This window comes from Vombatus ursinus, unplaced genomic scaffold, assembly GCF_900497805.2.
Source record: "Vombatus ursinus unplaced genomic scaffold, bare-nosed wombat genome assembly UNPS02009573.1, whole genome shotgun sequence".
NCBI classification, from domain to species: Eukaryota; Metazoa; Chordata; class Mammalia; order Diprotodontia; family Vombatidae; genus Vombatus; species Vombatus ursinus.
The window spans coordinates 16,855,768-16,867,653 of NW_020949351.1; the positions used below are offsets into that span (position 1 = coordinate 16,855,768).

Sequence of the window (11,886 nt, forward strand, 5' to 3'; positions counted from 1 at the left end):
CAGAAGTAGGAAGAGGAAGAGATCAGCGCTAAGAAGCTCACATGTCACCTATAAGAGTCATTACCATCATAATGATTTAAAAGGATGAAAATGTATATAGCATTTGAAGGTTTACAAAATGTTGTATATTGTTTCTCACAATAACCCAAAAAGATAGATAGTATCATCCATCCTTTTACAGATTTGAAAACAAAGTTAAGTTACTTGCCAAAGATCTCACAATGAGTATATATCTAAAGCAAGATTTAAAATCCATGTCTACATGACACTGAGCTGAAGCATTTCACTTTGATAAATAATTATTAAGTACCTATTCTGTGCAACATATTGTGCTAGACCCTGTTGATATAAAGAAAGCATCTGTTCTCATGGAATTGAAAATCTAACATGTGGGAAAGAAATGGGCAAATATGATGCAAATGAGAAAATGATTAAGTTAAAGGCAAGATATATGTGATAATTTCAATGAGAAACTTGAGGAGAGAGGAAACAGTTCTCTTTTTGTTGTTGTTCAAAAAGTTTATTATATTAATCTGAAAATCTTCATAGAAAATTATAGATTTTTATATTTTAACTATCAGCTTCATGCTCCTGGGCTCTGAGGAAACTCCTCTTCTCCTAAGCAACTTGGTCTTTCTTCTGGGCAAGGGATATTTTGGCATGGTTCCATCTTTTCTTTTTAATTTTCCTCTTGGGTTTCTTTTCATATACTGGATTCTCCCTTATACTAGCATGGGCTTTCTTTGTATCTCCATCATATTGGTAATTATATTGTTTTTTATGTACTGTGAGAATTTTTTATTATAAGCATATTCATCTTTTTCCATGAGATAATGCATATAATCTACAATATTTTGGGCCATAATGTGTTTATGATGTACTTCAGCACTGAATTCCTTGATTTCTGAATCGGACCCAGGGAAAAAATTGGTACTGTGAGGGATATACAGACCACCATCCACAGCTCCCATAAGGGTCCCAAAGACTTTGTTTCCATGCAAGACCTGCATCCAGGTAGGATGTAAAAGCACCAGGCTGACCATCAATGCTTTCCACATTGTACTCATCTCCAGTCACTTGCACCTGACCTTCATAGATCTTGTCCATGCCAAATCTGTTAAGAAGTCTCCAGGCCAGCAGCAGGCCTGTATAACAAGCAGCAACATAATTTGTCAGGCCAATCTTCACACCATACTTTGGTAACTCATGTACAGACAGTCATATCCCCTTCTATATGGACACAAGCAATCTGGCAAATGACATCTGTTGGTGAGCTGGACCTGTATTTCTGATCCTATATTTTGGTGTGTTATATTTGTTTTTATCCTAGATTACTAAATGTTTCCATGTATAATAATCCATTTACCCTCTTGGCTTCTCCAGAATTTTACTAAGTACCTCTTCAAGTAGGCCTTATTCTTGACAAATTTAACAAACTCTAAGCTGCGGAATGAAAACAGGGTCCTTGGCACAGACCAGCGATAACACAATGCTAGTGGGCAAAAAGGGAAACACAGTTATAATGGTCATCAGGAAGGAAGTGGCACCTAAGTTGAGACTTGGAAGAAGAGTGGGATTTTAAAAGATAAAGACTGGGTAGATTGACAGGAAGCATGCATTCATCCAAAGTGTGACAGATGTTATAACCAGTTTCCATCAGCAGCTCTCCTTGTTTTCAACTCCATGCCTGGCCAGATATCCCAGAGTTCCTTACCACTACTTTTGCATCTTTTTTGTGTTATCTTCCCCCATTAGATTGTAAGTTTCTTGAGGGCAGATAATGCCTTTCTTTTTCCTATTTGTATCTCCAGCAATCAGCACAGTGCCTGGCACATAGTAGGTACTTAAGAAATGTTTATAGATTTGAAGTAAAATGGAAGAAGGCAGGATAAGAATGGGGAAAATAGAGAAATTCATTCTAGTTGCAACACAGAATACTTGAGAAGGGATAGTATGAGATAGTTTTGGGAATGTGGGTGGAATCAAATTATATAGATTTCTGAATGTCAGAATAAGGCACATAGTAAAAAAAAGTGAGTGGTATGGGAAAACTTTGAACATTTTGAGTAGAGATTTTTGAGAAATGATGGCATTTATTTAAGATTAAAATATACTTGAACACTGTTAGAGATTGAATTAACCCTTTAGATTATTTAGACCAACTCCCTTATTTTACACATGAGGAATCTGAGGCACAGACAGGTGAAGTTAATTGCTCAGTCACAGGGCAAGTTAGTGGCAGAATGGGTACTGGAACTCATGTTTCCTCGTTGCTATCTTTTATTCCTGTGCTTTTTTTCAGTGAACCATAAAGTTTTGGACAATCTAGAAGGTCATGTAAAATGACTAATGCAAAAAGCCTCCAAAGTGTAGGCTCAACCACAGATATTCAAAAGAGAATAGCCTGGAAAGGTTTAAGCAAAAATCAAATTTTGTGGCAATAATGAATGCAGCAGTAGAGACAATATCATGGCATAACAATAGTTTTTTATTTAATAAACCATTTCAATTTAGCTTAGTATAGTAAGAGCTAAATTGTCTCACCCACAGAGGAAGGAAAGAACTTACCTAAAATTTCAGAGAGATGCCAACGCAGGAGACAGAAATTTCTTCATTGCCCCAAGTTAAAATAAAACTAGGAATGACATTTTCCTGATAATAATGATACTATGCCATATTTTGCTAAAGGTAAAGTGGGAATTTCTCTTTTTGGAACCTATAAAACTAGAGAGTTAAGGATCTGAGAACTACTGAATTTTGTAAGAAATAAATCCTATAATGGAGTATTCTAGGTCCACATAAACCTCTTTGATGTATTGAATTTATTTCAACAGATATTTATTATTGTATGTACCCATTAAGTTCCAATAATGATGTTAGGTGACAGAGACAGACGCAAAAATGCAACTGTCATTGTGAAAATTGTGACATTTTTGTGCATTTTTCCATTGTCTTGACTCGTTCTGACCCTTAAACAATCATGGTTTCTGATTGTATGAGACTCTTTGTTGTGTTCAAGGGCTGTGAGGCCCCAGATTTATGGAGTCTCTAGACCTAAACCCCCACCCATTTTTTAGTCCTAATAAGGAAATTTCCTCCACCTGGGTTTGGTATTGATAAATGACCCAAGGAATTTACCCATATCTTGTGTCTAATTAGGAATACCTCCTTCCCACATCTGCCATCAATTATCTTCTCTCAATCAAGCCCATCATTAAGGTGTAAAACTTCCCTAATGAGAACCCACACCAAAGCATGTTTCCCTTCCTGAAGTCTTCACTATCATGGAAGTCTCCCTCTCCTGATTGAATTTCTTTGCCTCTATCAGGCTGAACTTCTGTAGGTATTGTCTTACTGTGTGTTTCTCTGTGTGCTTTTGTATTTTTTTCCTGTTTGCTGTGCCATGTAAACTAATGCTTATGCCTTTATGATGAGCTTCCTAAGTATGAATTTACTGCAAATCTTCATACCTGGGATTTTGCTCTCACCCAAGCTATTATGCCATACATAATAGTTACTACTCTAAAGGAGATCATTTTATTTTGAGAAAGAACACAAAAAAGTCCCACAGTATTCTAAGAATACCTTCAGGAACATTAAAATTCTCAATGAATTTGGTGATAAATTTCAAGGTCAATAAAAAGAGTCTTTTTCAAATTTATTTATTTTTAGGTTTCACATTCACTTCCACAAGATTTTGAGTTCCAAATTTTCTCCCCATCTCTCCCCTCCCCCCCACCCCAAGACAGCATACATTCTGATTACCTCTTCCCCCAATCTGCCCTCCCTTCTATCATCACCCCCACTTTCTCTCATCTCCTTCCCCTTCTATTTTCCTCTATGGCAGGATAGATTTTTATACCCCATTGCCTGTATATTTTATTTCCTGGTTGCATGTAAAAACAATTTTTAACATTCATTTTAAAACTTTAAGTTCCAAATTCTTTCCCTTCCTCACTTCCTACCCACCCTTATTGAGAAGGCAAGCAATTGGATACAGGTTACATGTGTGTAGTCATGTGAAACACTTCTACAATAGTTGTGCTGTGAAAGACTAACTATATTTCCCTCCATCCTATCCCACCCCCATATATTCTATTCTATTCTCTCCTTTGACCCTGTCCCCCCTCCCTGAATCTGCCCTCCCTTCTATTATTCTTCCTTCTTATGCCCTTTCCCCCTACTTTCCTGTAGAGTAAGATAGATTTCCTTGCCCAATTGAGTGTGTATCTCCTTAAGCCAAATCTGATGAGGGTAAAGTTCACCCATTCCATCTCACCTCTACTGTAAAAGCTTTTTCTTGCCTCTTTTATGTGAGATAATTTATTCCATTCTACCACTCTCTTTCTCCTCCTAGTACATTCCTCTCTCACCTCTTAATTTTATTTTTTAGGTATCATCCTTTCATATTCATCTCATCCTGTGCCCTCTGTGTGTGTGTATACATATATATATATATAATGTTATATATACATAATATATACATATATAATATTATATATATATTCTAATAATGAGAAAGGTCTCATGAGTTACAAATATCATCTAAAAAGGGGCTTTTTAAAAGCTTTGTTGAGGTTAACAGAAACAGGGGAGTAAAGAAACATGTGCATCACAAGACAATTATAATCAATGGCAGAGAAGAAGGCAGAACTACTCAACTAAAATTGTGTTTCTGTTTTCTCTACCAAAGACAAAATCTTTGTCCTGGGAAGGATATCTTTAAAATGATTTATTTATTTATTTACATGCCATTAAAATTTGAGATAAGTAAAAGTACTGCAAGAGATAATGAAGTTGGTGTCAATGAGCTTCAGTCACCAAAAGAACTGTGTGGTAGATCTTTGAAATATTGTGGAGAATGAAAATGGAAATGCAGGACTAGTGATGAATATAATGATATTGATTTTTTTAAAACAAAGAAAAGGAGTGGGATTTTCTAACTATAGGTCAAGTAATTGAGCTTTTGATCCTAGCAAACTTATGCATTATCTGAATTGCAAAAGTATATAATTTCCATGTATGAAATCTGGTATTTATTTTCTTGGAGAAATAATCTTATATACAATGGTGAGTTTCTGAGGCTAGCTCCTGATGCAACCCCATAACTAGACAGTAGATTATTTAGAGCACTAATAGTAGTTCTTAACTAAGAGACCTAAATTAGGATTTCTAAGATCCTCTGTTTCCTGACTCCTAAGGCCCTTCTGCTTTCTTCTGAACCTTGCATTGGGAAAATTTGATTGGGCAGAGATTTTATCAACCTGGCAGTTACTATGGAAATATTAGAAGTAAGGGCAGACAGTAAGAGGTGGAGATTATAGCAGAGGCAGGGAGGGGTAAGATTGACCATTTATATACAAATTCATAGCAGGTAAATCAGACATTTCCTACTTGTTCAGGAGTATCTGTGGAAACTTTCCATTACTAAGAATTCAAATTCTCTGTTTCAGACATAATTATTACTCTGAGTTAAGTTCAACATTTCAGAGTTTTTGAGTTTTATTTAAAAACCAAATGATTCAATGTTAGAGTATACTTAAGTAGGGGATATACATATGTACCACATTCTTCCTCTTGAAGACATTTATAGATAAGTTGTAATGAACTGAACATATTGAATCTCTGCAAGATTCAAAGCCCAAAGACTGTGGTCTCACATGAACTATACCTAAAACAAAATGGTGACCTGATACAAAAAGATTCATTTTATCTTTTTGAATCATTGCCCCTACTTGAATTTAATCCAGGAAAATCTCTAAAAATAAAGTTTAGCTACATCTCAAGTCTGATTTTTTGCTCAATGTTGTGGTTTAGTCATTTTTCAGTCATGCCTAACTCTTCATGACCTCATTTGAATTTTTTTTTTTAGGCAAAAATACTGCAGTTGTTTGCCATTTCCTTCTCCACCTAGAAATAAACTGAGGCAAACAGGATTAAATGATTTCCCAGAGTCATATATTTAGTAAGTGTCTGAGGCCAGATTTGAACTCAGGAAGATGAATCATCTTGACTTTAGGCCTGGCATCCTGTCCATTGTGCCACCTAGCAGCACATCAATGTAGTTGTTTCCACTATTTTGACATGGAATTAAGTGTACACTATGAGTAATAGGTATGGGACAACTTTTAAAGAAAAAACTGATAGAAATTGCATAAAATGCTAAAGATTCAGAGAAGTCTATGAACAAATATGGCAACAGAAATAAGCCAAGCAGCCAAGTGACCCAGTGGCTATCCCCAGGAGGGAATTGAATTTGGAGTTGATATCAGGGTAACCCTTCATCAATTGGGTGAGTCTGTCTTTTCTACTGAGTCACATAAGATCTCTCTAAGACTCTACCCTGTCATTTTTTATTCCTGGGAATGTAAACATTCTTTGAGAATTACTGAATGAACAATTCCTCTTCCTTCAGACCTACATTGTCTGAGTAACTAACTGATTTCATTCCCAAGGTAAACTGTTGAACAGGGCCTAGGTAGATTATGTTAGTCTTTCTTCAAGAAGTGCTCTGCATCTAGCAATCTCTCTCTAGAACACAGTTAGTCAGCCATTTTTGGGTCATGGACCCTGCTGGCAGTATGGTGAAGCTTCTGAACCCCTTTTCAGAATAATGTTTTTTTTTAATGCACAAAACAAAATAAACAGGATTACAAAGTAAACCAATTATATTACAATATAGTTACCATATACATGTACATGGACATATACATATATATACATATAGAATTTATGTATGCAAGTATATACACAAGTATATTACTTATATATTTAAATAATATTTTATATAATTAAATGTGTGTATATTCATAAACACAAAGTTAATTGTGTTGTATATGGAACTCAAAATTTCTCTTCCTGGTTGAGATACAAAAGATGTCCTTGAACTTTAGTCTCAGGCCATACACAGTTATATGTCTAGCACTCTGATGTGCTTCTGCTATAAGTGACTATTACTGGTAAGGCAAGGGAGAGTTAGAAAAATCGTCTGTCACTACCAGTCCTTCTAGAATAAAGTTTTGTTCTGTTTTTGATCTGGTCTGGATATTTAGAGCATCCAAAGACAAAGATGTGAGAACCTGATTTTATAGACCACTGAGGGGAATGTTAGATGTTCCTAGCCCTTCATATTTCACAGAATTGATCTATATTCTGAAAAACAATCAGTATAGTGCCAGTGAACATTGTCAAATTTATTAGGAAGATACCCCTTAGGATGTTTACCATGTTAGTGATGATAATTAACTCCAAAATGTGTAATAGTTTTAGACAAATTTATTAGATCATTTAGTAGAGGAGGAAAGCCTATAGAAAGCTACCTCCCAGTCTCTGCAAGGTTGACATTATATAGGGTTTAAGAGAAGAATGTCAGTACAAGAACATACATAGCAGTTAAAATCTTTTATAGAGAGGGAAATTTCTTGGCAGTATCTATTGATTATAATGTTAGTAAGCATAAACATTCAAATTAAGATCACTTGGTGTCACATAAACATTCAGATTTGGGGAATCCCAAGCATCAGGTGGACCCAGGACCTGAATGGCATTTTCTGTAGCCATCTGGCTCCTTTGGGAGGGTCTTTGAGGTCACCAATTTCTAGCCACACTAAGTCAGATTCAAATAATATTAACAAATAAAGTCTTGGAAACAGTAAAATATTTCCCTATACTTATAATCTCATTCTTTTGATTGGGGAATTCATTTGATAAGTGATTCCGTTGATCCCCTGTACCATCTTTTACATTAGAAACTAAAGAGACAATCTGGTTTGACTCCATCTAATAGATGCAGAAACTGAGATTCATAGACTTTCCTCTGAAACTTAAATGGCATGTCCTATGTTACACAGGTTATAATAGAGGAACTTAGATTTGAAGCCAAGTCCTTTGACTCGAAATTCAGGGATTATTCTGCTATGCGGCACTGTCTCAAATGCCCTGGCATGTGCAAAGCCAGCACAATGCTATTATTATTTTTCATTTATTACTCAGATGTGTAAATGTAATTTAGACTAACCAAATCGTCAAACTTCTAGTCTTAATTAGAACATATGTTGATATGAATATGTTACATTATTTCTGTAAGTCTTTAAAAGAAAAGCTTATAGAAATGACTGCTGTCTGGTGGGTGAACAACCCCAGCTGTATCTAAATAATTCATCACATCATGTTTGGGGATTTGTTTGTACTCAGGCCTCCATCACTTCCTAACTTTTATTTTATTGTCTCACTGATACATAAGCAACTTTTTTCATAATGTCATATCACTCAGTGGTTGTTGTGAAGGTCAATACCAAATAGGCATTTTAGAAATTTGCATACTTTAATTTCTTTTTATTCTCTCTCTCTCTCTCTCTCTCTCTCTCTCTCTCTCTTTCTTTCTCTGTGTGTGTGTGTGTGTGTGTCTCCTACATAGACAACACACACAACACAAATTCACTTACACTTCATTGTTCATATAATTAGAACATGTCTTCAGGGAAGACATGTCTTCATGTCTCAGGGAAGAATATAGCCTAATATGCACAATTGTATATGTATGCACATATCACTTTAGATTGAGCCACACATGTATAAGGTACTGGGGACCTGCTTCCGGGAGATAGAAGAACTGGCACATGGGTAGACAGTATTTCCCTGCAACATGTTTTTGATGAAGGCACAGTTGCTATGTTCTTGAGTTCAGGTCAAGAGTGAAGACTCTCTTCACTCATAGCAGATGATGTGGAGTAGGCTAAGGGCCACCCCTTCATGTGACCCAGAGAACCAGGTTTTTTTTCTTCATTCCTATCAGTAGTAGGTGTGGAGAATAGAGTCTGGGCCATAGTAACTGGATCCGGAATCCCAACAATACAGAACAGAGAATGTAGTCAGCCCATTAGTGAAGTCCTGAGAAGCCAGTGTTCCTGACTCTAGCCTAGCAGGATATTGGACTTGAGATTGGTAGGATTAATGCCATGCAGGAACTGAGCTAAACTCCAAGTTTAATCTCTCTTTTTTCTCCAAAGAAAGAGGTGGTATGAGGGGATTATGTTTCTAGGCAATTAGGAAAATATTTTTTTAAAGTTTTGCTCTTTTTAAATCATTGAAGTAAGCATTTTTTGTAAAAGCTAATCTGATATAAGTGGTTAAATGGAACTGGGGATCTAGTTCTGTTCCCTAAAACTGTAGAGAATCAAACCAGTGTCAAGTTAGTTATTATTATTGCCATCATCAACATCATCTTAATTAAAGTCATGTGTATTACATATGATTTAATTAAAATATTATGGTAAATAGTCATTAAGAGGATTTCAAAATTGAATTTAAAATTGAGTTAAACTTTTTTTCCTATTATGAGTTGTGTTTATTTCATTTTGTTGTGAAGATAGTTTTCCTTTCAAATATAGTTATAATTGTATTTTACTTTAATTTTGTTTCGATTCTTCATTCTGGTTATACAAACTTAATTTTGTTAAACTAGAGCTCTTACTATTGGATCTGAGGAAATTTTGATTTTTTTTAGTAATTAGCACTTGCTGTCAGTTATCATGGCATCAAATTTTAATGTGTGTGTGTGTGTACATGCAGTCAACATTTTGGCAGTATCACAATATGCATTTGGAGTGGAAAATGAAATTTTATGTATCCTTCATAAATTCTATTTCCAGCCTAGGAAACTTTCCACATGTGTTGTCTTCAGCATTAGAATGTGAGTTCCTTGAGAATAGGGACTTCTCACTGCTTTTCCATTTGAATACTCACTGCTTAGGTGACACAGTTTTTATTTTTATTTTTTTCACATAGCACTTAATAAATGCTTTTTCATTCATCCATTCAAAAGAGATACAATGCTGTCTAAATTGTCTAAATTGTCAAGAGAATAGACTTTTGATTCCAAATGGGTCTATTTGGACCTGCAAATATTAACATGGACTCAATGGAGAATGCAGATCACTTTTCTTTTGGCAATAATATGAGGGGATTTTGTGGATAGTTGGAATAGAAAATCTCTTGCAGCCTTTATAGTTCTAAGCAATAGACTCTTACAAAGAAAATCATTATGGTCACAACATATTACATACTTTTCTAAACCTATTTAGCATTGCTTTCTTTTGCATACTAAAAAATAACTGTCAAATTAGTCTACTTGCTGATTCTTGAACTTGGCCTTCCATTTCGCACCTCTCTCCATTTGCATAGATTATACCCCAAGCCTAGAATGAACTCCCTCTTCACCTTCATCTCTTTGAATCCTTAATTTTCTTCCAGGCTCAGCTCAAGTACTAGCTGCTAGAGGAAGTCTTTCTTGATCAAACTCATTGTTGATGCTCTTTCCTTCCTCAAATGATTCCATATTTACTTATGTATGAATAAATTTTAATAATTGTAATTTATACTGTATATAAATAATATATATTTATAAATAATATAATTATATTATGAAGCAAATATAATTACTTAGAAAGTGGGTAATCTATGTCTTTCATAGCTCTAAATCCTATGAAAAGAGATAAAAGAAAGTCAGGAAACTTGAAGTGTGTGGCCCTGATGGCATACTTGCCATCCAGCTGTCTGTAACCTTCCTTGATACTAGAGGCCTTGGTGCCATGTGCAGGCTCACAGAAATAGTGGATGGTATCCATTCACTACTGTCAGCATTTGTAATATTCCACCACCATCACTGCCTTTTCTCAAGAGAAAAGATGAGAAAACTGGTGAGCATAACTTGTATGCCATCATTGGCAAGAGACTATAGTTTATTATTCCTAGATTTCTGGTTACTGAGATTTATTAGTGAAGATTTTCATCAGTTCTAAGAATTTCAAGCTGACTTTTGATAGATTATTTCCCCATCTGCTCTTATACTATTTTTAATGTGCTTATGCCAGTGCTACTGAACTCTATTAATCAGAAACAACAGTGAGTTAAATGGTTACTGTTTTATATTATGTAGCAGACTGGTGTGGTGGAAAAAAGAAAATTTGGAAGGCTAGAAAATCTGAATTTGAATTCCAACTCTGTTACCACCTATGATGGTAGGGACAAATTACTTTACTGTCTTTTAGGCCTATATATCCTTATATATAAAAATAGGGAGCTGGATTAGATGAGCTCTAAGTTCTCTTCCAGGTCCTGAGTTTTATGAACTAGGTCATTAAACCTCTCTGAGCTTCAGTTGTTATTTTTTTTACTATTATTATTACTTCTAAAATGACCATAATAATATGTAGTAGCTACCTCAAAGGATTGTTGTCAGGATAAAATAAGACACTGTGTGAAAAATAAACTTTAAAATACCATATGAGTATTATTCAAACTATTATTCAAATGAAATTTGTAAAATGCTAGACAATTATTAAAAGAGTACTAGTGTAAAATTTGATAAACATTTACATTCACCAGGGCAATGTAGTTGCATACTTGATTGTAGGACATTTTTGTCCTATTTATCCAAAGTGGTAATTATTTTAAATAAATACTTTAAAATTATGAATCAGACATTTACTGTACTAAATATCTGACATGAATATTATTCAGTAAAAGCTTAGAATAATAAGAAATATGTGGGTCCAGTTAAAATTAAATTATTTCTCATCCTTAAACAGAAATAATAACATCACTGTAGTATTTTAATATTTTGAAAACACTGTCATCACAACAACATTGGGAGGTAAATACAGCAAGTATTATCACTCATGCTTTATTGATGGGACAACTGAGGCTCATAAAAGTTTTCACTTGCCCAGAGTCACAGAAATAATGTCAGAATTAGATCCTAATTCTGTACTGATGCTATGTCCAGTGTTCTTTAACAAAGTTAAAGATGGATAGGTAAATATGTGTGTGAGTGAAAGAAAGAGAGAGAGGGAGAGAGAGAGAGAGAGAGAGAGAGAGAGAGAGAGA

General features: G+C 34.8%; 1 pseudogene; it reads right to left on the reverse strand.

Annotated features, from left to right (window-relative positions):
- Positions 1-583: 583 nt before the first annotated feature.
- On the reverse strand, positions 584-10,625 carry LOC114036003 (annotated as a pseudogene).
- Between the last annotated feature and the right edge of the window lie 1,261 nt (positions 10,626-11,886).